Raw genomic sequence first — 21178 nt, 5'->3', positions numbered from 1 at the left:
ATAAAAATATAGATAAAGCATTCGAATAAAGACATTTGTTCTTTGCAAACAATAAACAACCAAAAACAATCAGACAACGATAAACAACATGAACATACTAATCCCTTGTTGTCTATAAATATAAAACCATGTACCTTATGAATACCCTACCTTAATATTAAGAACAAAGATAATATTTTAGCATAGTCTTCATATATTTAAGTTTATTTTAAATAAAAGTAAACGCATACGCGTTGAAAAAAACATTAATATTTTTCTTTGACGAACAGTGAAAACTTTTAATTTGCATGGGTTTTATTCTTCACATCAGTAACTTGTCCCAACAGCTCGAATTTTTTCACCAATTTCTGTATTGCGACCCGTTACGGTGCTTCACAATGACCCAAAAATGTTCAAGTTTTACGAACTGTCTCTGCCAAATTTTCACCATTTTCATAGTGAATTTTAATAATTTTAATGCGTTGTTTAAGCGTGTATCGTTCCATTTTTATTAATGGCGTAGTTTCTGTTTGTCAAATATCAAAAAATGACAGCTTCAGAAGCGACATCTACCGAAATAGCGGGCTATTCAAAATAACACCCTTTACATTCAATATACCTGTATGCAGTGTATCCATTGTACGGATCCATAAGTAAAAACACTCTGAGCCGGTTGTAAAAAAATGCCTACAGCTTAGATCATTTGAGTCCAAAAGGCTCTTTTAGGTAACATGGTTGCATAAGAAATGATTAAATTTCAGAAAAAATCGTATGAAAAAGTCTAAAAAATATTGTACAAATTTAGATATTTCTCAATAAAAAAGCATTATTACAGAAAAATATTTTTTATTGTAAATTTTTGAAGTCAGTGATATTATTATTAGCGTTTTTCTATATTCTATTTTTGTAATGTTACCATAAAAATTTTAATATTGCATAGCAACCCTGCCAATGTCCTCAAACCAAAAGACCAAGTACTCAGCCTATTATACACCTAGGTGCCTGTCAAAAAATAGAAAGAGGAAGAGTGTTTACTTGTTTTTTGCAGAATGAGTATATGAATGCTATATACATACATATATTTTTGTACTTGCGTGATATGTGCTTCTTTATGTTTTTTAGCCTCTTAAGCCTTTGAATTTGCTAGTAAAAGAAACAGCTGCAGCTGCTCCTTAAATAGAAAGAGGTGCTAGTATTATATAAGAAAAGTGTGCAGCTATCAAATCGTATTATTTTGCAATTTTCCATTTCTTTGACTTTCCCACCACGAAAACTTGGAAGTTATATTGGTTTGAAGTCTTCAAAACTTCACTTATAAGTTAATTTTTTTGTGCATAGCTTACTACATAGTTGAATTATTACTCCCTATTAACATTGCACAGGCTCTCTACTATTTTTGATAATTTTTAACTTACCATGGTTTTTTTAATGCTAAATTAAAACTGTGTCAAAATATAGCCAATGTATGAAAATTTTAATTTCCTGAATGTACGGCCCATATATGTACATATGTAAGGTTTGGTAAGCCCAAATAAATAAATAATTAAAAAATAAATACATCACTTGTTTTGCAGTTTCGTACTTTTTGCATATATTGCTCTCTGAGACTGGAAAATTAGCTACTGGAAAGATACTGGATAATTCTTACTGGTAAAGAACGTAACAGTGGGGTGGCGCCTGCCGTAGCCGAATGGATTCGTGCGTGACTACCATTCGGAAGCGCGTAGGTTCGAATTACCGTGCATGCAACAGCAAAAAAAGGTTTTTCTAATAGCGGTCGCCCCTCAGCAGGCAATAGCAAATCTCCGAGTGTATTTCTGCAATTAAAAAGGTCCTCATGAAAAAAAAAACAATTTGCCGTTCGGAGTCGGCTTAAAACTGTAGATCCCTCCATTTGTGGACCAACATCAAGACGCGCACCACAATTAGGAGGAGCAGCTCGTCTAAACATCCAATAAAGGGTTCAAGCGCTTTGCATGTATACATATATAAAGAACGTGCGCTCAACTAATGTAGGAGCATTTGGAGTTACTGTTGTTGTTATTGTAATAACATAAAACATCCCAATTTTGGGGAATCCCACTGGAGTAACAATCCTTTGCCGGATATAAATCCGGGTCGAACCGATTGTCATGAGTGCGAGTGTATTGTTCCGCATATAAATTCTATGCCTAGATTTTCCATTACAATAAAACATTATATTGTTCTATTCAAATAAAAACACTATTTTTTTGTTTTTAAAATAAGCGGCCTTAATGGGATACAATATATATCATATATGAAAAAGAACAAGGTACGAATAAATGGGGTAGCGGCTGAATATTTAGACTTGGGCTTGCGCGTCCATCGATGCTTTCTTTGGAATCACCAGCACATATGAAAAAAATTTCTCATCTTACTGAATACTCTTTTGCTTTTGTGAAGTGCGCTTGCCCAGATTATTCGTATTCTGCTCTGTTCCCTTTTCTCATTTCTCCGCTTTCGCGTCCATATATGATTTTGTTGTTTTCAGTGAACTCTTTGATAATTTTTTGGATTCGGCGTATTGCGAATCGAATAAAAGAGGAAACATTGGAATATTTATTTGGCTATCTATAGATATGACATAGAAAGGAGCGTGCCATATCTAGTATTTCAGTGTTTAATTTGCTTGCTCTCCTAACGGAAGACTAACCAACGAACCCAACTTAGTCAAACACGAGAACTGCTACATACCGCCGACGTGGTTGTCGATAATACACACCTTTAGTGTTCTATTTCTCGAATAACCAAGACAAAATCTATATTAGTGGCTATAAAGAACAATACTTTGAAGAAGCCAGGAAAGCGTTGTCGGAATAAATAGTCAACAAAATATGTAAACGCAAGTGCGCCCAGATGATTGCAGATACAAATTTCGTGTTGGAGTTGTATTATTTGTAGTTAATAAAAGTTGAAGAAAAGTAAATTATATGTTTCACCCCAGAAAAAATTTTATAAAACCAATTACATACATATGTATACATACTACATGTGCAGGTATACATGTAATTATTTGGACATTCAAAGCGTATTTTTCAAGCCAGCTTTTAGAGAAAAATAAAATATAAAAGTGCCAGAATGCACAAGTGAAAATTGCATCGATCTATTGAAACGTTGGAGTTTTAAGGCATCCATTTGAAAGAAACAGGCAAATTTTTTTACAAACAAGGAAAGAGGTAAAATATTCATATACATATACATATATAAAAAGCTTGCTTGTTTCAATCAGATTAATTTTTAAATGATAAATGAGTGGTTGAACGATAAAAATGTGGAAGAGAATGCTCGTAATTTTAGAATTTTTTTTGTTTAAATTTATTAAAGCATGGGAGTTTAATATGAAAAGCAATGCCATAAGAAAAGAAAACGGCATATCTGAAGGCGAATAGAGATGGATAGCGCAGCTGAGAAAAGAGAAAGGCAGAGAATAAATAATGAGGGGTGGATGACAACAAGGTAAAATTTTTTAATGAGCAAACAATTTGAAGGGGTTGCTGCTTGGTCTAGTATGTATTATAGATTCGTTGCAGTTTGTTGAGTTAACAGATTCATAATGTGTTTGTTAAAGTCTCAGAGCGAGAATAAATGAATTAATAGCCATTTCATAAAAGTAATTAGAACAAGTTGCAAAATTTTTAAACACATTCATATACACGCACGTAAGTATATACATACATAGATGCTACACGAGTGGAAATGTATTCTGTGTTAATTTGATAAAAAAAACCTAATAAAGCCATTAAAATAAAAAAAAAAATTAGAAATGTTTCCTTCAACTTGATATTTCGCCGACAAAAAAGAAAAAACAAAACAAAAAACCAAGAATTGGTGAAATGCTTTAGTTTCATATTATTGAATGTATATCGAAGTCAAAGGTAGCAGAAAAAGTATATATAATACTTTAATTTGATCGTATTTGACATGAATTGGCCCATCATTTCCATAATACTTTATTTTATGCATTTAGTACCATGCGCAATGCACACATACCTACATATGTATGAACAGGTTAGGTTGCACATGCAACAGTTGTTGGCTATTTATATTGATTTTTTTTGTCGATTAACACACTAGATACTTGACTGCATATTTAGTGGGAAAACCTGGGAAGCTCCGTTGGTATGTAGAGTTTTACAATTCCGATTAATTAAAAAAATGCTCCATCTTTGTATATAAAAATTATATATACATATATTCAAAATCAGTGCATTTATTCATGTGATTTTTGAGGACGTACGTTTTTTCTCAAGTAAAACACAAACAAATCAAAGAAATTTCCATCTTTTAGGTTTTGCATGCTATATAGTGTATATTAGCTGTTAACCAGTGTGTTTTACCTAATAAGTAAAATAATAACTAGTGAGAAGTTTAAATAATAAAAGTGAGAAGTTTACACACACATATGTACTTATATGTATATACATAGAAGCGTAAAGTACATAACTGGCGCGTACATTCATTATATGCTAAACAGGGGACAGCGGCTTACGGGCTGACGGATTCCCGCTGTCAAAATTAGAACACATTTAATCGCACGTAATTATTTTTCCGTTGTTTTTTATGGCGGGAAAATACCCAAATGGACAGAACTATTCACACAACCACAAATTTTTCATTCGATAAGCCGTACCTTGAGAAAAAATTAATGTAATTAAAAATGTAGGAACTAACATAAACTTCACAAAACCTTACTCCATGAATGAAACATTAACAAAAATCGAAGAATCCTCCATATTTTTAAGGGACAATTGCCGAGTTCATCAGGCAAATTCGATGGCATTCCAGTCTGGAGACTGTGGTGGTGTTGAAAGAATGTGGAGCAAATAATGTATGATCCTACGTTTCGTATCACTATATTGTTGAAAATAAAATTTATTCTCAATACACAATTTTTGCGCACATGCAAGTTTTCATTTAAAATATTACGGTAAAGTAATTTATCCATAATACCTTTACTAAATACAATATTACCCACGCCTGCCATTGACATACATCCCCCTGCCATTACACCATCACCACCATGATTCACTGTACTTACTGTATTGCCTTTATCGAATTCGGTATTCGGGTTTCTCCCGACTCGAATACTTCCATCCGATTAAAAAATGTTGAACTCACTCACGTTGCTCCAGAAATCAAGTGGTTTATTTTTGTATTTCTTAGTGAACTCTATCCTTTTATTTTTTATTGATTTTGCTGATTAGTGGCTTCCTTCGAGCCATTCGCGAGCTATACCCGGCACGTTTCAAGACCCTGCGAACTGTTTTCAGATGGACTTCTTTATTAATATCTTCAAGAACTTCTGCTACCGCTTGCGTTGATATAATTTTTGGATTCTTTTTTATTTTTCTTATTATATGGCGGCCGCCGTTGCCGAATGGATTGGTGCGTGACTACGATTCGGAATTCAGAGAGAACATAGGTTCAAATCTCGGTGAAATACCAAAATGAAGAAAAAGTTTTTTCTAATAGCGGTCGTCTCTCGGCAGGCAATGGCAAACTTCCGAGTGTATTTCTGCCATGAAAAAGCTCCTCATAAAAAACATTTGCCGATCGGAGTCGGCTTGAAACTGTAGGTCCCTCCATTTATGGAACAACCTTTCACCGATTTCTGCACATGATTTTCTCTTATTATGCATATGTAAAATTATTTTTCTTTCATGTTGTTGTTCCTGCTTGTTTCCGACCCAAGTTGAGCTTAGAACGATCGTATTAAAATTCATACTTTGTGTGAATAATTTTGTCCCTTAAAAATATGGAGATTCGTATGATTTTCGTTAATATTTTATTTATGGAGTAAAGTTTTCTTAAGTTTATGTTAGTTTTAAATAAACAAATATTTTAGTATTTTTGTTAGAATAACATATTTAAGTACATTAATTTTCTCTCAAGATACAGCTTCTTAAACTCAAAACTAGTTGTTGTGTGAATAATTTTGTCCGTGTGTGTAATTAGTTTGATTTCCATTTTCTTCCCCAGGTTGAAGAACCAGGGTTGCTTTTCTGATTACTTTGAAAAATTTTCACATCGAAACTAATATTAATGTACACCAAAAGATGTCAGCTGAAAACCGGCCCTTTTCAATTGTGTTTAACCGACCGAATTTTCCGTGAGTAATAGATCAGCTGTTCTCACCGGTCAAACCGTTAGCTGCTGTCCGCTACAATTCTGTTTCGGGCAGTAGTGTGTATTGGGCTCAACTACTCCTCCAATTTGTCGTATTCATCTTGCAATTTTTACTGGGTCTAATTTCGAAATCGAAAATCAAGTGGGCAAAATTTCATCTACATATATTATATATACCTAATCTTGCCATAAATTCTGTGATGAATTTTACAATGCATACGTCGAGAACAAATTCACAGAAAACAATTCCGTTATTTTTGCTTTTGTTCGTATGCATTGTCTACTCATAAATCATACTCAGTTTCGTAGCAAATTCAGCTTGTTAACAATGGAGTGTGGATCTAAGGAAAATCATATTGCAAATATTACATTATATGAGTGTGGTAGAAGAATAAGTGAGATTTACGAATTGCTGAAAAAACTATATTTCGAGAATATTTGTTTACCTCGCGATCAATCGTTTTTCCCGAGCGTTTGAATTGACAGAAAAAAAGAAATGGTCGTTCGAGAAACAATTGGCAGAAATCTCCTTAGAAAACGAAAATCATGTCCAGGCAGATGAATGTATTGACAAGATTCATGTTAAGACTAATTAGAGATGATCTTCACATGAAAACCTTCCGTCGCTCAACTGGTCATCTTTTGACTAATGAGAAAATCTTTCCATAGATGAGAAAATTTTCACTTTTGGAGAAGTTTTTAAGGCTCGGATTTGCTATAATGTAACATGGGGCAATTTTAGGCAAACTATAATGACTTATTTAATGAAACATGGTAGAGATATTAAATAGTGGTTCAGGAATAACCTTTATAACTCCCAATTATTCCGGAAACAATAGTTTGGTAATTATTTGCCTTCAAAGTGCCCTCGGGAACTTCAGACTAGTTTGGAATATTATAATACACTTTTTTACACTTCACTTAAACTCACTAAATATACACTCATGCGCGTGTTTTTACTTATTTTTATACTTGTATTCGAAATATTTCAATGAAAATTAAATGCAAATGCATTTACTCATGTTACGTATCGAGTTAAATAAAACCACCGTCTACTTTAAAGATATATCATTACTCAGATATTTAATTCAATAATGCAAAATAAAATAAAAGCAAAGAATGAATTTGAATGGACACATCCGTGTCGTTCGGCCACTCGATACGAACTAACTCCGTCGCTCATCGGTCTCTCCTGTTCGGTGTTTCTCCATCGGTTGCACATTACCTAGGCTTGCCATCAATCGTTGACAGCTCGGCCAATCCTGATTGATCGTCTCACCTGGGCGATTCGTCGTTAACATCTTCGTCAATTGATTCATAGTCATCATCAACGATACTGCTGTCTATCCACGGTCTCATGTTGTCGTTCGTGAATATGCCTGCATAGCGATTTCGGTGTTTCGGTATATCTGGGAGGTCCTCGACCACATAGCGATCGTTTGGTAAGATCTTTGTCACAACATATGGTCCTTTATATGCTGGTTCGAGTTTGCGCGAGGTACCAGAGGCTGGGGTTACATGGTCAATCACCACCAGATCTCCTTCATTGTACTGCCTGGGGAATCGATGCTTTGCGTCGAACCTCTGTTTCCATTTCGTTTTTTCTGAAATGATCCGTTCGTTCACGATTTCGAGTTGGACGTCTTCGCGTTCACTCTCGTTGTCATCCTTGTAATCTTGCACAGCTTGAATTAATCGATTTGCTGTTACGTCTCGTAGTTTGAAGTTAAAAACTAGACTATTCGGACTCTGCCTAGTTGTTGCGTTGCTTTGGGAGTTAAGACACCATTAAAGTTGCGGTCTTTATCGTTTCTGATCATACATTTGAGTGAGGTTAGAATCGTCTTATTGACCCGCTCAGCTTGGCCATTGGCTCGGGGCGTACGAACTATCACTTGGACATGCCGTATGTCGTATTGTTGAACGAAGTTCCGAAATTCCTTCGACGTGAAAGCCGTGCCCCTGTCGGAAATGATTTGCCTTGGGCTTCCATATACCGTAATATATTCTCGTAGGGTTGTAAGTACTGGCGTCGTCTTTGTGTTGCGTACGGCTCGTAATATTACATATTTGGTAAAAGCGCATACAATTACTAGTATGTAAAAGTTGCCCCTTTTTCTGCGCATGAATGGCCCTAGATGGTCTAAATGCACGCATCTGAAGGGTATCGGCACAACATCGCTGATGTGTAACTGTGCTTCCCTCTTACCACCTGTCACTTTATTGATACAACATTCGGGGCATGACGCGATATATGAATTAATATATCGTCGCATGCGTGGGAACCAAAATTCTTTCGATAATCGCTCATACGTCTTGTCCAGTCCAAAATGACCGGCTTCATCGTGGCACGATCTCACTAGACGCCACCTCACTCCTCGTGGTACCGCTAGTCGCTTGTTGCCGTCGACTCTACGATATAATCGACCGAGCAATTCACAGTCATCTTTAAGTTGATGCTCGTTCGGTGCTGACTTTCCATTAAGAACAGCTTTGATGTCTTTAAGCGCGTCGTCTTGGCGTTGCATTGCTGATATCCAGTCGTAGTCAATTTCGACCACTCGGTATATCGAATCAGCAATCGTTGTCGGTTCCATTGGAGAAAGTGTCGGGCATCTACTTAACCCATCTGCTAAAATATTTTTCGTTCTTGCGCGATGAATGCACGTGAAATCGAACTCTTGAAGTTTGAGCCACCACCTTGCGATCCGAGGTAACAATGGCGTTGTTGCTTTTGTTGCCGCAATAGCGTTACAGTCGCTGATTACTTTAACCCATTCGATCCCATTGTACTCGCTTGAGTACAGAAAAAGCATCTTTTTCGAAACGACGTCAAAAGCCAACGCTTACAAATTTTTAAATGTACTCGCCACTTTATAATATAGAGCAATGTCGAAAAGGAATACACATGTTTCTCTTTCTTTTTTTTGAGTCCCGTTATCCGTTATTCACTTGTCTTTGAGTGCACCTTTGCTATTTTTCTTCTTTTCATGGTTTAGTTTGCAATAAGCTCTCTGTTTGACAAAATCTAAGTTATCACGGAAAAAGTTCAGTGTTGTAATATTCATAATACATATAATTTGTATACTTTATACCAAAAAAACGAAAAAAGTTGTGGAAAAGTGCATTTCGGTAGGTTTAAATTCTAGTGTACTCGCATGGGTACAGTGGGAACATTCATATATATTTTGTGTGCATATTTCATGTAGATTTGGTAATGGATGTAAAAAAATTTTACGGAAAGAGGTTTCATAACCTTTCTGCGGCCACCGACTATATTGAATCAAGCGACCGTAGTCACTTCGACTTCGCTATTATACCGCCAAATACTCACTGTGACAGAGATGAGGAGGACATTGAAGAGGATAATATATTGCGTGATGATATTCCAACCTTGGAATCGTATTTTTCGATTCTTCTTTACGTCATATGACCTTCTTAGAATTTTGAAAGAACAAGGATTTAAGGCTACTGGGACTGTTCGTGAACGCCGGACCAAAAAATGTCCTCTAAAAACGAACAAAGAACTACAAAAGAAGCAACGGTCTCCCCGTTTGATTTTATGTAAGTTTATCATAATGATTTATTTGAATAGTTGTTTTGTATCAAATTTTGTAGGTTTTCTGACTCACTTTTTGTGACGTGGAATGACAATAGCGTTGTGACAGTGGGAACAAACTTTGATAGAATTGAACCTTTACGACCAAACGATGGTCACGACAAGAGAGGCGCAAGGTGAATGCCCATCATCCGAAGTTGATAGCGGAATACAACTCAGGAATGGGAGGAGTTGACCTCCACGACCAAGCTTTGAATACTTACAATATAAAGTTTAGAGGAAGGAAATGGTGGTGGCCTCTTTTCACCACAATGATAAGCTCGTGCGTAGTAAACGCATGGAAGCTTTATAAAATGGCAAGTAAGAGTCAATGCGACTTGTTGCAATACCAACGTGAAATTGTGCCATTTTATTTACGCAATTATAATATCCGGGACATATCTTCAAAACGATCGACAACGGCATCAATAGCTAGTTCCTCATATAACCATTTTCCCAAAAGGATATCGAATCAGCTGAGGTGCAGGGAGTGCCACCAAAGAATTCGATGGATTTGCGAGTTATGCAATGTATCCCTTTGCGTAGAGAGAGAATGTTTCAAAAACTTCCATACTTTTAACCGAACTAATAACCAAGGAAGTCTTTGAAAGTGTCTTTTTATTTAATACTCCATATTTTCATATACAGGAAATGTATATACATATTATCCCATTGTACTCGATTGGGTACAGCCCAAAAAATGCATTTCTTTAATTTTTTTTGGTGTTTTTTTTTTAAGGAGCTTAATTACACTATTTCAATAAACGTTTTATAAACGCATTTAAAAAAAAAATGTTTTATATAAGGTTGGGATTTAATGGGTTAAAGTTATGCCCCAGCAAATACATACGAAATCGTTGCAGCGTTTCCACGATTGCTAGAACTTCTAGTTCGTGACTGGCATAGTTACTTTCGGCATCATTGCATTGCCTGCTAAAATAAAACACAGTGTTCCATTCGTTTCCACAATCGTTTTGCAACAATATGCCAGATAATCCTAGACTACTCGCATCCGTATGCACTTCGTGTGGTTTCATCGCGTTATATATCGTTAGTACTGGTTTAGTTGTGATAATCTCAAAATGCGTCGTGCTTTTCAACATTCCAGATAAAATTTGCATTCTTTTTCAACAAGATCGTCAGTGGACGTGCTATAATGCTATATTCTTTGACAAATTTTCGGAAATAGCCAGTTACTCGCAGAAATTGTCGTACTGCTTTGATAGTTGTTGGTTTTGGAAACCCTTCAATCACTTTCGTTTTGTTTTCTCCCGGACGTATGCCGTCGGAGTTGATGTCATGACCTAGAAACTGCACTTGCTCAGCCAGAAATGTACTCTTCGAAGGTCTAAGCGTAAGACCCTCTTTAAGTACGTCGATACCTTCGTCAACGGACTTCGTGGCTATGATGACCTCATCCACGTAGCTTACCAATTTGTCCCGATGTTTAAGCGTTTTTATCAAATTTACAATAATCTCCTGGAAGACCATTGGAGCGTTCACCAGACCAAAAGGCATAACGTTGTGTTCAAATAGTCCTTCATGCGTTAAAAATGAAGTATATTTCTTCGACTCTTCGCAGGAACTTGATAATAGCCCGAAGTCATGTCCAGTGTCGTAAAATATTTATTGCCAGCTAGACGTAAAACCTGTTCCTCCACGATTGGCATAACATAGCTCTTTTTAACCGTGACTTCGTTCAATGCTCGGAAGTCAATACACATTCTACTCTCACCATTGGCCTTCTTCACCAAAAGCACAGACGCAGCGTGTGGAGAATCACTCGGACGAATGATATCGTTGTCCAACAATTCCTTTAAAATTTCCGATAATATCGGGCGTTGTGAAACGGAACCTGGTACCGTTTACCTAACATCGGCTCTGATGTCGTTACACTTATGGTCATTTGTGCGTTCTTGCACCTACCAATTTTACTAATGCTTTCTGCAAAACATTGCTTAAACGTTAATAAAAGATTTTCTGTCTTGGTTTTATCTTCTTCCGACAGGCAGCTAGATATATTAAATTCCGTCGGTCTGTCTTCCTCCAGGCGTAGTACCCCATTGCCAATCGCCATATGATACCCGTCCTGCTGTAATACATCGCGACCTAATAAAACATCGTAAGGTAGCATCTCATCCGCAACCATATACAATATGGCTTCTCGTGGAACATTGTCCACCGTAATCTGTGCGTTGATCAGTTTCGCGACCTGTACCTTGGATCCTCCAAACCCCGTGAAGCATCTCCGCGTTTCTGTCGTCTGAATATCACCTACTGCAGATGCGCGTATTAATGAGCATACGCTACCAGTGTCAATGAAAGCGTTGAGTTGCCTTCCGTTAAGCTCCACAATTTTCGTAATCGGAGGTGCTCCGTCTCGGTTGGTTTCGTCACCAATCTTCGCAACTGAAGTCTTTTTGTTACAATTCTTGGCTTCATGATCCGTCTTCTTGCATATGGTACACCTTGGTTTTCGCTGCGGTCATTGGCACTTGGCTGCAATGTGACCATAATCATTGCAGTTCAAACATTTTATCTGTGTCAGATTCGGTTTTGGTTTCTCTTCGGCTTTTAGTGTTTGCTGAGTTTCCGTCGCTGGACTCACCGATGCATTGCTGGCTGTGATTAAATTTTTGAGTGGCACCAACAATTGGCTACACGTCGCAAAATTCATCGTTGCCAAAGTTTTTGTTATAATACTATCGTTAAGTCCACCGATAATATGCGTGTTGATGGATACATCGTCCACCCCACCTTGTCGACCTATCGTTAGCATGGCATAATAATACTCCAAACAGTTTTCGTTGGGTATACGTTTGCGTTTCATAAGAGTCTTATGAGTTTCAGCCGCATTCCGTGTTGACGGAAAGTCTGTTTCAAAAGCGTGCACAAATTGTGACCAAGAACTAAAAACATTTTGTGCATCCAGCCACTGCTTGGTCATGCCTTTCATTTTGTGCTGGACTGCAATCAAAATCATCTCTTCCCTCGAACCATAGCATTGTTGTAATTGTTAAGTTCGACTTATAAATTGCCTTGAGGTCGTAGTTCCTTTTATTGGGTCGAATTCAGGCATTACCCCTATCATATCCTGAATTCTCATGGTTGGACCTGATGGAGTTCGTAACTCTTCCGCCGACTCCCAGCTCGCAACACTTAAGCTTGGCCTACCATCATCGTTGTTGTTTATCATTTGCTGATTTGCTTCATTACCTGGTATGACCTCTGGGTTACGATTCATGGTGCCAATAGCTAATGTTAGCCCTGCCATTGCCTCTTTCAAACTATTCAAATGCGCGCGTAAGTCGTTTGAGGACACCGCACTATCGTCTTCAAGCTCCATCGGATCTACCTCATCGGTACCCAAAACTTCTTGCAACTTTGCAATTTTAATTGCTTTAGCGCCTGCGGTTGGTAAATCATTTGCCCTTAATAACGTGTTCAGTTGAACGACCCTTAGAGTGTTTAAATTGATCATGGTGAAAAATAAAATTTTAGTAGAAACCCACTATTCTTAAAATAATGTATTTCACCGTCCTCCACTGTACTTTATTCGCCTCTATTTCGTTCTCTTCTTTGTTCGCCACTACCTCGTCTTCCAAATTCATTTGAAATTGTTGCTCGTACGTCAATCAACTAGTGTATGTATATATGCGTATTCAAATTTGAACGTTCGCCCGTAGAAGCAGAGAAGTTGAAAAGGCGTCGTTTTATAGCTGCGCAGTCGAGACTATGCCACGCAGTCGCCTTCGTGTATAGCACACTTACCTTCGTTGATTTGTCTTTGCCAATATCTGCAAACACACTATACTACTGTGAGCAAAAAGTAAGGTGAATTTGGTTGTAAAATGAAAAATCTTTATTTATTCTTGTAAATCAATTTCATCCCCTTCAAAATAATCCCCTCTCGATGAAATACACTTATGCCAACGATTTTTCCAATCCCCGAAACATGCCAAATAGTCCATTTCCGGTATAGCCATCAGCACCTTCTTCGATTCAGCTTTTATCTCCTCAATCCACTCGAAACGCGTTCCCCGGAGTGGGAATAGCCAGAAGTCACACGGAGCCAAATCAGGCGAATACGGTGGTTGCGGAACGATATGCGTAGAATTTTTGGCGAAATGGTCACGAAGAACGAGTGCAGTGGGAGACGGTGCATTGTCGTGATGCAAAAACCAAGAGTTGTTGGCCTATAATTCTGGTCTTTTAAGACGAATTGCTTCACGTAAACGACGCATAACGCTCAAATAATATTCCTTATTAACAGTTTGGCCAGGTGGAAGGAATTCATAGTGCACCACACCACGAAAATCGAAAAAAACTGTCATCATGACCTTTATTTTTGAACGACTTTGACGTGCTCTTTTCGGTTTGGCCTCGCCTTTAGCACGATATTCGCTTGATTGGTCGGTTGTTTCAGGGTCGTAAGCATAAATCCAAGTCTCATCTCCCGTAATGATGCATTTGAGCTTGTCCTGATAGTCTGAAAGCATTGTTTCACACACATCAACGCGACGACTTTTTTCCAAGAAATTGAGAGTTTTCGGTACCAAACGAGATTTGACTTTTCGTAGGTCCAAATGGTCATTCAAAATGGTTTTCACAGATCCTTTTGATATTCCGATCATATCAGTAAGGTCTTTAATAGCCAACCGACGATTTTTGAGCACTAACTCCTTCACTTTATTGACGTGTTGGTCACCTGTTGACGTCGATGGTCGTCCGGAGCGCTCCAAGTCATCAACACGTTCCCGACCCTCTTTGAAGTCTTTGTACCACTTATAAACATTTTTCTGCGACATGGTCGATCCCAAATGCCTTCTGCAACATGCTAAACGTTTCCGCAGCCGAAATTTCATTCCGCAAACAAAATTTGACGGCACTTCTCTGCTCAATCAAATCAGACATTGTAAAAATCGAAAAATGCACTCTTGGTCGTTTGGTAAACACAAGCGTACATATATTACTGATAATGACATTCACATGAAAGTTGGCCCAGATGTTATTAACAGTGCTGCCAACTCATGAAAAAAATTACTAGAGCGAAATTTTAATCCCGCGAACTTTGACAGATAAATTCACCTTACTTTTTGCCCACAGTAGTACGTTGACTGTTGAGACTCTTACCAAGTCGTTGTCGTTACGCTGGCGTTTTGCTTTGGCTTCGTTTCGCAGTACTCGGCTGCCGTTGACAATCTTCTCTATTCCCTGACGATGCGCCGTTTTGCTATTTCGTGCAGGTTCGTGCTGCCGTTGAACGTGGAAGATTCTCGTCGTTTGCGTGTTTGTACACCTTTGCCGCAGCGTTGAAATGTTTCCTTTCGTTGTAGGCGTATGGATATCAAATCCACTTCTGACTTGTTACGTATCGAGTTAAATAAAACCACCGTCTACTTTAAAGATATATCATTACTCAGATATTTAATTCAATAATGGAAAATAAAATAAAAGCAAAGAATGAATTTGAATGGACACATCCGTGTCGTTCGGCCACTCGATACGAACTAACTCCGTCGCTCATCGGTCTCTCCTGTTCGATGTTTCTCCATCGGTTGCACATTACCTAGGCTTGCCATCTATCGTTGACACTCATATCATCACTTTCCAATTTTAAACGCGATACAGAATTCATAGGAATTGACAACAATATAGTGTTGCCGGATGCCTGCGAATGAAAATAAAAATAAGAAGAAAAATTAAGTATTAATGATGGGGATGGAGGTTATTGTACCCCCGTATTACACACACGCATATGACGTTTTAATTTTGGGTTCTATGGTTTTACCGCGGAAAGGTGTTCTACGCAAAAATACTGTGGATTGCGTAGCATGTTCCATTATACTAAATTTTCCAGTTTTTAATAAGCAAAACGACAAAATCTATGCTAAAACTTCTAAAGACACAAAAAATGTTGTTCCAATGATTCATCATAACCACTTTCCAGCCCCCGTAATAATTTCGTGGGGAGTGTCTTGTAAAAGTTTTACATCTCTTCATTTCTGATAAAAAGGGGCTAAGACCGTTAAGCTGTGCAAAGTTAAATTAAAATTAGAAAATCATGATATTCAAACCAAAACTAGTCAGCAATTCACTAGTAAGCATAAATCTAAAAAAAAAAAATGGAGTTTAACACATTAACGACCACAAATTAAAATTAAACATTTTACCATTTTGCAACAATTAATGTAAAAGTGACAATTCATTTATTTTTTTAATTATAGAAAACATTATTAATTACTTCAATCTAATTCATTTTGTAGATTTCATTTAAATATAAAATCTTCGCTTTGATTAATTTTATCGTATTGGTTATTAAGATTAAATTCTTCGCAACATAAAAATCAATTACTTCTGAAGAAAGCGTGGAAGGTTTGCGCTGTTGTAAGCTTCTATATAAGAATAGTGTGGGAATTAATGGATTTGAAGTATCGACAACCCTATTAAATACTGTCTGTTAGACGACCGTGCCCTTTTCTTCCATTACTGCTTGAAAAACTTCTTTTTGCATCTCAACAGCCGTATGCTCTAAAATAGATTGCAACGAAACTTTTACAAGGGTATCATTTGCTTCTACACTCTGACGTCGGCATTTGAATTTAGCGGCTGTAATTTTAGAATAGTGTGCATAAATGTCGCAGTTTCTTTACTTATTTTCGTAGCGTATTGCTTTGTACTGCTCTTTTGAAAAATTATTTTCAGGAAGGAAAGCCTTATCTGCAGAAAGTTGAATTGGCGATTTGATAGGTTGAATACACATTTTGGGGGGCCTTGTTGGGATTTCCGAAATTTCTTCTTCTTTCACGTGGACGACCAACAATGGTACTAGTTGGTTTATTGGGAATGCTGTTTACCACCAACTTTAACTCTGAATTTAGCGACACATGATTTTGATCCTTAAAGGCGTTTATCTTTCTGTGACATTTTTCCACTTTTGCGTTAATTTTACAGTAAAAAATGTATTTTTTGCATTAAATCCTTCTTCTTTTCATCAGAAATATTAATGTCTTTAATTTTTCAAAGAACATGATCAAAAACGGCATAAATTTTTTTTTTTTTTGGAACTTTCTTTTCGCCATATTTCAAACATATCGTTTTTTTTGTACCGAGGATGCCTAAAGAAAAGTGGAATTACTCTTAAAACGCAAAAAATCACAATTTGAAATAAATTGTCCGTTACTCATTAAATAACGTTCCATCAATTTTTCTACTTTGAAAGAGGTCAAATGGGGTCAAAATTTTATAGGGTTTCCAGAAAGTCAATGTGGAAGATAACCTGTATCACTTCAACGTTATGTAGGCTAATAAGTTATTTACAAATATTTCAACATAAATATGAAGCGTTTTAATTAAATACATATGTATATGGTATATACTTACACGTCTCTTTATTTTCCATTTTACACAAATGAATTATTTTCAACACAATTCGAGAAATGCGGACTCAAAGTTTACAAAGCACTGCTGAACTCGAAAACAAATTTATATGAAAAATTAAGTCGATTGTCTTTGACGCGTACCTGTGTAACGGTGTTTTGACGGTGTGAAAATAAAGTCCACGCACCTTTGTTTTAAAGTATTTATAATTAGAAAAGAACAACAACAAAACTAAAACGGTACTTTCATTCTTATAACTTTTGCACAGCAAAAACGGTCATTTGACCTAATGTGCAACGGAGAGCGTTTGATTTTCCAGCAAGATTCCGCTCCAGCCCATAGGGGAAAAAACCACCCAGCAGTGGCAAACAAACAATATTCCTCGGTTCATAGCCGCAGAAGATTGGCCATCTGGAAGTCCAGATCAGAATCCATTAGACTACATTTTGTGGTTAGAATTGGAAACATGGCCTGTCGACGAACTCACAGAAATTTGGAGAGTCTCAAACAATCTTTGGTTCGAGCAGCGACGTCAATATCAATGGAAGCCTTGCGTGCTGCAATAGCTAATGGCATTATCGTTTGAAAGCTTGTGTAAAAGCAAATGGTAACCATTTCGAATGAAATTTTGAAATTTTTTTTAATATTTACATGATTAAATAAAATCAACTTCATAAAAATAAAAATAACTTGTAAAAGAACTTATGGTTGGACTAATATAAGAATAAAATTAAGTTGAAAGAAAAACTAACTTCATTAAAAAAAGTATTATAATATAATATCCATACAAGACTTAACTTGTAACAGAACTTATGGATGGACTAAGTATTATATAAGCACAAAATTATGTGGAAAGAAAAAATGGTAATATCTTATCTTATTATCATATATAGCATTTGGAATCATACAATTTTTTTTTGAATTGTTGTATTTATAAATGTATCCAAGCTTGTATACTGTAGCATAAGAAAATTACTAGCACAGCCGCTGGTTATGTTGCTTTGTTGGTGTCAGAACCATAGATGACTTAATACAAAACCCTTGTAAAAATGTGCATTTTTTTTAACATTCGTCTGTAATCCCACACCGGAAGAAACATTGAATGTGTATTTTTTAAACAAAAATTGGGGATTTTTAGCTTCCACACCACCATTGAAGTAAGTACATATTTAGTGTGCGGTTGCCCACTCACCCGCATAAACCTACATATAATAAAAATAAGGACAATCATTATAAACTACATAAATAAGCAAAAAATTCAAAAACTGATATTTAAATGAAAATTTCCAAAATTGAAATACAAAAGTAATATAGTAATAAAAAAGTATTGAACACGAAAAACATAAGTATAAATAAATACATAAAATATTCTTCTTAATCGTTGTATCCATGCTGGATGTTCGCGATTACATACAAATGTTATTTTGATCTTAGCTGTACGGTTGTCAGGTCATGTTTTTAACGATGCCTTGAAATTTGTGTTTGTTTCTCGCTGCTACTGTTCATTCGCCGATTGTTTTGAGAGTTGTCCACTCCTTGATGTTGTCGAGCCACGTCATTTTCTTCCTACCAATTTCTCTTTGTCGTTCAATTTTTAATTTTCTTCTTTTTATGTCCGTTAGCATGTTCCTAGAGGTTTGCATTCTAATTAGCACTATATCATTTGATATTTTGTCAGTCGAGCTTATTCTCATCATTTTTCTATAGCACCACATTTCGAAGGCTTCTAGTCGGTATATGTTTATGGTTTCCAAAGTCCAGGCTTCGCTTCCATATAAGAGTGTTTACCATACATAATATTTTAAAAATCTTGTCTTTAATTCAATTGGTACGTCCCGGCGTGTCAGTATTTTTGTAATCTTCATGAAGGCCGCTCTAGCCATTTCTACTCCGCCTCTTATTTCATGATCATGGTCCCATTGGTCATTTAGCTATAATATATTCCTAGGTATTTAAAGTTCTTTACTTTCTCTATTGTTTTGCTCCTCATATGGTTAGTCTCGCATAGGAATAGTCTCTGCTGCTTTTATTTACAATAATAAATTAGGTTTTATCAATATTTATATTTAGCCCGAAGTCTTTGCTGTGTTTTTCCACTTTGTTTATAATATGGTAGTTTAGAGATCCTGGAAATAGTTTGTTACTAGCGTTGTATCATCTGCGTAGCGAATATATATAATACATACATATATATAATTGGCGCGTATATATTATATGTTTGGCCGAGCTCCTCCTCCTATTTGTGGCGTGCGTCTTGATATTTTTTATGAAGATCTTTTTCATGGCAGAAATACAGGTTTGCCATTGCCTGCCGAGGGGCTATTAGAAAAAACTTTTTTTTTCATTTTGGTGTTTCCCCGAGATTCGAACCTACGTTTTCTCTGAATTCTGAATGGGAGTCACGCACCAACCCATTCAGCTACGGCGGCCGCGAATGCGTAGCGAATGTTATTTATATATACCACTAACTTTAATACATATTTCTGCGTCATTTATTCAAATATTTTTTCTGCTTACACGTTAAATAAACCCAAATTTTGTTATTCAAATAGCGGCCTCGCATTTCTGATGAATTCTGTTATGAATGATTTTTAGAAAATTTTTTAGTGTATGGCTCATTAGACTTATTGGCCTATAATCCTTGCATTGTTTTGCATGGGTTTTTTTAGATATCACAATAAACGTAGCTCTTAACCATGAGCTTGAATATTTGGCATTTTCATACATGACTTTCACTTTCATTAGGGCTGGCAAGTTTGAGAGCATCAGCTGGGATTTCGTCACAGCCTGTTGCTGTTTTGGTTTTGATAATTTCATCGCATGAATCGTCTTTGAATAATTCATGGACATATTGTACTCAAATATTGTGTTTTTCGTTTTCGTCTGTTATTACTTTGTCGTTTGTATCGTATATTGTATTAATTGCATTGTATCTTCTCGGGTTACATATTCCCTCTAGTTTTCTGCGTAAGTTAAAACTTTCATGTAATTTTTCCAATCGCACGATATCCACACATTGTCTTCCCATCTACATACTGGTTTCTCGCGTCTCTTATTTTGTGTCTGGTATTTATGTTCCGATATTTCCTTCTCACATTTATCAAGTTCGAAATTGCATCATTCATCCATTTCTCGTTGGCTATATTAATGTTTGTTCCTAGTGTATTAGAATATTACAATTTTTTAATATAACGTAAAAAGTGGATAAAAAAAATTGTAAACCAACGAACAAAATAAGTTAACCCTCCGTTGTGCATCCAGTTCTGGCCAGACCTTTTTCGATTTTGGATGTGAATTTAACATATTTCTGTTACAGCTTGAACTTCTAGGTCGTCCAGACCCCTATATATTTACATGCATTTGTATGGGAATATGTGGCAAATCCGACACATTTATAATAAATTTTTTAATTACGCGGGTATATAATTGTAATTTACCTTTTTCATTGGTTTGGCATGCATTGAGCTTCCTTCTTCTTCTTCTTAATTGGCGTGGTAACCGCTTACGCGGTTAACAAAACGTGCCAGTCGTTTCTCGTGCTAACCGACGCCAGTGGGACACACCAAGTGAAGCCAAGTCCCTCTCCACCTGATCTTTCCAACGCAGAGGAGGTCTTCCTCTTCCTCCTTCCGTCCATCGCATCTCTTTAATGGCAGTGATGTAAGCCTTTAGCTCACTCCCGAACGGGTGTTCGGAAGTTACTCAGAGGATACGCGGGCTAATCCCGGCGTTGTGAGCTGCTTGAACCATATGCAGAATAATCGTCCTGGCCACTCCCAAGTGAATGGCGATCAGTAACTTTCCCCACTTGCGTGGACTTCTACATATGGAACCATCCTCCGTTTGTGAAAAAAGGATTTTTTTTTTGTTCTTTGTTTTGACTCATTTCAAAGAAGGTTGAAGAAAAAAAGTTGATTAGAATAAAATTTATGGTAGAACCTGATAAAGGCGCAATCTCACTTCTCGCACTTCGGCTCCGGTTTGTTGGTTGACTACAATATTCCCAGGGATAGTAATTGGCTTGTTGAAAAATTATTCCATAGCTAAACGAGTAGTGAATTGTGAAATAGCGGA

At 36.6% G+C, this 21178-nt stretch overlaps 2 long non-coding RNA genes across 2 annotated transcripts in view; one reads left to right on the top strand and one right to left on the bottom strand.

The window, feature by feature from the left end:
• Positions 1 to 866: 866 nt before the first annotated feature.
• On the bottom strand, positions 867 to 1459 carry LOC129249992 (uncharacterized). Its single transcript, XR_008582778.1, has 3 exons — positions 1395 to 1459; positions 1056 to 1150; positions 867 to 981 (listed from the first exon to the last, which is right to left on the bottom strand). It is a non-coding gene; the product is annotated as an uncharacterized LOC129249992 (long non-coding RNA).
• Positions 1460 to 2902: 1443 nt separating this feature from the next.
• The window catches only part of LOC129249804 (uncharacterized), a 38133-nt gene continuing 19857 nt past the window's right edge, over positions 2903 to 21178 (top strand). The window contains exons 1-2 of the long non-coding RNA XR_008582731.1: positions 2903 to 3176; positions 3325 to 3659. This is a non-coding gene — a long non-coding RNA (uncharacterized LOC129249804). The remainder of the gene's footprint in view (positions 3177 to 3324; positions 3660 to 21178) is intronic.

This window comes from Anastrepha obliqua, chromosome 6 (genome assembly GCF_027943255.1).
Source record: "Anastrepha obliqua isolate idAnaObli1 chromosome 6, idAnaObli1_1.0, whole genome shotgun sequence".
NCBI lineage: Eukaryota > Metazoa > Arthropoda > Insecta > Diptera > Tephritidae > Anastrepha > Anastrepha obliqua.
Note: the sequence above shows the minus strand (reverse complement) of the source record. Positions and strands in the feature narration are given on the sequence as shown.